Source organism: Hibiscus syriacus, unplaced genomic scaffold, assembly GCF_006381635.1.
Source record: "Hibiscus syriacus cultivar Baekdansim isolate YM2019G1 unplaced genomic scaffold, ASM638163v2 tig00111095_pilon, whole genome shotgun sequence".
NCBI classification, from domain to species: domain Eukaryota; kingdom Viridiplantae; phylum Streptophyta; class Magnoliopsida; order Malvales; family Malvaceae; genus Hibiscus; species Hibiscus syriacus.
This window is the reverse complement of record NW_024062980.1, coordinates 8,341,204-8,346,270: the sequence shown is the minus strand read 5'-3', so window position 1 is coordinate 8,346,270 and position 5,067 is coordinate 8,341,204. Positions and strand designations below refer to the sequence as shown.

The 5,067-nt window shown below is 33.8% G+C and overlaps 1 long non-coding RNA gene across 1 annotated transcript; it reads right to left on the bottom strand.

Moving 5' to 3' along the window:
* Window positions 1-4,118: 4,118 nt before the first annotated feature.
* On the bottom strand, window positions 4,119-4,604 carry LOC120152829. The gene is made up of 3 exons (XR_005518728.1): window positions 4,538-4,604; window positions 4,381-4,449; window positions 4,119-4,227 (listed from the first exon to the last, which is right to left on the bottom strand). It is a non-coding gene; the product is annotated as an uncharacterized LOC120152829 (long non-coding RNA).
* Between the last annotated feature and the right edge of the window lie 463 nt (window positions 4,605-5,067).

Sequence of the window (5,067 nt, the reverse complement as noted above, 5' to 3'; positions counted from 1 at the left end):
CATTTTCTCTACACCTGTTCTTTAAGGTGCAAAAGAAAAATTTCCATGGCATTTTCAGAAAGTGAGGAACAGTTGGAGCAAAATTTCACAGGGTCCCCAAGGGCAACATGCCCTTAAAACAGTGGTATAATTGGTGTTATTTTAGTCTTGATGGGATAGAATCTTTTTCCTTGTTCTAATATCTTACTGGTTGAGTTATATTTAAGATTGCCATCAAATCGTCAACAGTCCATAACATGATGTTTCATAGAATCGAAAGTTTTCATCATTGCTCTTGGGAGTGGTTTCTGTCCCCATGCCACGTTCTAGTCACTGTGTTATTATGTTATTCAAATTCAAGCGTAAAGTGTCAGATTTTGTAATGTATATAATATGTTCAAAAACATTTCTAAATTTTACATATATTTGAAAGATCAAACCTTTATGTTGCAATATTTGTATAAAATGACTATAAGTATTAAACAAAATTATTTTAAAAGAAAATATCAGAGCAATGTAAACCTGTTATTGAGCTGTGCTAAGTGCCTAGGTCCCTTTGTTGAATATGACACTTCACTAGGGCAATTGGCCCCAACTTCTGACTCTTAGCAACGAGACCATTGCACTTGGACCACAATGGATGTTCAGAAAAGCCCTAAATGGAGTGGACAATGAATGACAAGACATACATCTTCACCCACCTCCTATGCATTATAAGAGGAAGAAAAATATTGTCACTAGAATTTTCGTTTTCCTTGGATTGTAAATGCAGTGATACTAAGTTAGGTAGAAATCAGCATTGAATATGAATAGATATTTGATATATATAATCTTTTTATATTTTTTATATAGTTGATATATATATATATACATCACACTTAAGTATAATATATGTATTTGTTGATGGAAACAATTTGATCTCGCCGGCCGTTGGCGATTCATTCATTCTGATTTGGGCAGAAAGTTTAAAATGGTGAGATAACAATTGCTGATCGATATTTGTTTGTGAGATAGATGAAAGCATAAAGGGGAGATGGTAGTGAAGAAGGAGAAGAAACTGGAGAGACCCTATCATGTTTGTCTAATGAGCTTTTATGTTGACCTTTTGTCGTTTAGTGTAAGACATAAGGTCATCATGCATGATAGTAGGTTAACATACTATATAAATATGACTATCAACTATCAGATTTGGCTATGTCAATGACTGAAGAGTATGGACTCCGGAGAGCGATCCCATTGGATGACAGATTCAGAGATAGTGTGGCGTCTTTAGGGAACTTCTAGAAGCTTTTCATAGTGGGTGGAGTATTGCATGGGTCTTTATTAGCGGAGATTTAGTAATTTTCAAATGGTCTTCTTCGAGGGGTATCACATATTGTTCCCCTTGATCGAAGGAATGTCATAAAGTGGCTCGATCCGAGACTTATAGTGAAAAATATAACAACCATCTTTTAGTTTTATTCAATAGTGAAGGCATCTCAACACTCTCATTCTTGTGATAGAGGTGGCTCATTTACTTTTTTAGAAGAACTTGGTTGATAAACAACATCATCTTTGCGTTGGCAAAGTCATCTCAATCGCTCATACTCAAATGAAGTGTTAAACCCTCAATAGGACTGTAAAGGTTACATTTGCATCTCAACTCTATATAATGGCAGTGAGTAATTTCCTACTACTGGAGCGGGGACATCTTGACTCACGTGAATAGAGATGAGGTAATTCATCATATTCTAGAGAAGTCTAGACAATAAGTAAAGGCGACTTTAAGCTAATAAAGGGGTCAGAACATATCAATGCTTGCAAAAGTGAAGAATAATATTCCTTGTTTAGCATAAGAGTTATGACTTCTCCAAAATTATCTTTAAAAGACATCTTCAGAGGCATAAACTTATTCAGAGGATCGAGACTCTTACAGAGAGTGACATTTCTTGTAGAGGATAACATCTCACGCAGAGGATAGCACCTCACACAGAGGATGACTTCTCTCACTGAGAACAACATCTCAAGTGGAGGATAAGGAGGAAGAGGTTTGTATCTCGATATTACAAAGGGTAGCAGAGGCACCTTGACTCTTTTAGCCAGACATTGGTGGTAGAGGTAGAGCCAACTGTCGCTTTTATGCTTAGTTCTTTGAACAAGTATTTAAATCTTATTTGTATTCATGAGGCGTTTAGTTTTTTTAAATGGACGGAGATATGTAGACGCCTATGTTGCAGAGGATTCTTATGTTCATATAGACTCATATTAAAATTTTAGATTCAAACAGAGTTATCTTTACTCCCATGGATATTACTCGTAGAGGATTCTCAATACTTAAACAATATAATGAAAAGATTAACGTTATCTTAACTTAATGCATAATAAAGATACGAATGTATTATTGATACTCCATAATATGTCATAAGGAGGTGTGTTTGTTATCTTTCACTACTAAAAAAAACCCCTTTAATGACGCGCATTGTGTGTCATCTATGGGTGCGGATGACACACAAATGTCTGTCGATGAAGCCACCGACATGAATTTTTTATGACACACAATTGTGTGTCATAAATCTATGACGCGCATTTATTACACACATTTATGACGTGAATTTATGACGTTCATTGAGCGTCATTGAAGCCCCCGTCATATATAAAGATGACACACATTTGTGTGTCATAAATTTATGACTCGCATGTATGACTTACATTGAACGTCCCCCGTCATAAATCTACTTGACATACATTTGTGTGTCATAAATTTATGACACGCATGTATGACTTACATTGCGTGTCATTGAAGCACACGTCATTAAAAAAGACGACACACATTCGTGTGTCGTGATTGTATTTCGTAAATTATATATATATATATATATATATATATTGTAGATTGACAAATAATCAAACTAAATCACATTTAATGCCTCATAATACTAAATATATGTATCATATTATATATAAGCATTCCATTTGCATACAAATATATTCACATTAAGTTATCAAAAATATTGTATTAATCATATGTCGATAAAAAATATCACAGCATAATAAAGTTTGCCACATAAGATACACATTCTTTGCGAATATCATCAATGTCATCATCCGTGTATTCTTCCTTCCCATCGCCAACCTAAGTAAAAAATATGATATAAGTATATAATTTATTATTATTTAAAGTGAAGTATATAATTAACTATTAAAGAGTACTAAAATGACCAATTTTACATTTGCATTCTTTGAAGCATAATAACATTATGCAAAGTCATCAAATCAATAACATTATAAAAAGTACCAACTTTGTTCACAACAATATCACCACGAATAATAAAATTATGCACTATATGATGCGAAAATCAACGATGTATATGCTTTCAATAAAAAAATATATGGCATGAACAACTGAATCAACCTTATGTTTTTCCCCAATAGAGATCTAATTTTTTAACCTTTGGCACCATGAATCCTCGTGTCAAAATGAATTCTCTTTTGTTTCCTAAATTCATCATACTCACAATGCTTCAATATGTCTTATTCATAATAAAATCCCATTTTTCTCCATTTCGCATCCAACAAGAAGGTGAAAGTAATAATTGCATCAACTAGAACTCGCTACGATAACAATTGCATAAAATGCCAAGGGGTCAAGGCGATTGTCTAGTACTCAAACGATAACCTCCATACAGAAACGTGAATCATCAAAATAAAAGAACATTCAAACCAGAAGGTGATAACTAGAAGTCTAGAATAGCATCCAACTATGAGTTTTTCAGCAGAAATAAAAAGAGCATGACAATTCTTATTAATATGAATAGACAAGATGTTATCATAGATGAATTTCCAATAATAGCATCTTACATTCATCCTTGGAAGCAGGAACTCGCTCTCTGTAAAGACGGTATTCAAGAAAATTGAAATATGACACATGAACTAGACAGACTAAGTTTGGGGGAGAAATTATGGAACTAACATGATTCCTAAAATTTTATGAAGCATACCTAGGCAAAGAAGCATGATGTCTTAGAAGTGGAGTACTTCTTTCACCTTTACCATAATGCTCCTCCAAATGTGCAAATTGTGGCAAAGAAGCATGAACTCAAGGAATATATGCCTACAAAAGATGTCTAATATTCATTAGTGCTTTCAGATAATAAAAATTTACCTGGTTGGTTGGGGCTGTGAGTATTGGACAAATAATTCTACCAGCATTGTGGCAAATCTCATACCACCGTTTTCAGGATCTAATGCGCAAGCATAAAATATAACAAACTGCAAACATTAGGGTAAAGAAAAAGCGGAATTACTTGCAAGTCATGCAGATCTTGTTGCTTGTATTAAGAAAATAAAAAAACAAAAAAAAAAAATAGTACTCAGATGTTCACCAAGAATTAGGAACAGGAATCTCAAGAAACTAAGTATTACCTGAGCAAATTTTGACTTGTAGGCACTCAGAACTGTTATCTGAAATGACTAGAGAAGTGTTTCAAATACCTATATAGCAATTAAACTAACTTAAGGATGGATCAGGTAGAAGCATGCAACATGAAGAGGAGATGGAAAGATTAACTTCACAAAATACCTTAGCTAAGCGGCCTTCCCTTTCACAAGATTCAAGATGTTCAAAAGTTAAAACCAGTATGTTATCTACCAGTTCAACAATGTTGTTTCCAGCTAGATTCTTACGGCTTAATAGAAAAAGTGGATAAGCTTCAGATTCAATGTTCTTAACAAGTTTCAATAATAAAAACATGCAGTTGCAGGCACAAAAGCATGATATAATTGTTCAGGAAATTGCATTGAAGAACTTCACTAAAACTAAATCGAATGATGTCTTACATTGTCTTCTATTTGGGGACTAGAATCGAATGAATACGCACAAAGCATAACAACATTGACTTTTAAATACGGTATATACTCTGACCAGAATAGAAAAATGCATAAAAATTTGATGATAAAAGGACATCTAAATTCCCTACTGAGAAAATTCAACTTACTCGGTCCTTGTGAAAAATTGTTGGCATTCCTTGCAGAAATACGATCAATAATCTCAAGGGAGCAAGAGGGACATAATCAACTATATTTTTGAAAGCCAAGTGTACCCGAAAAAGA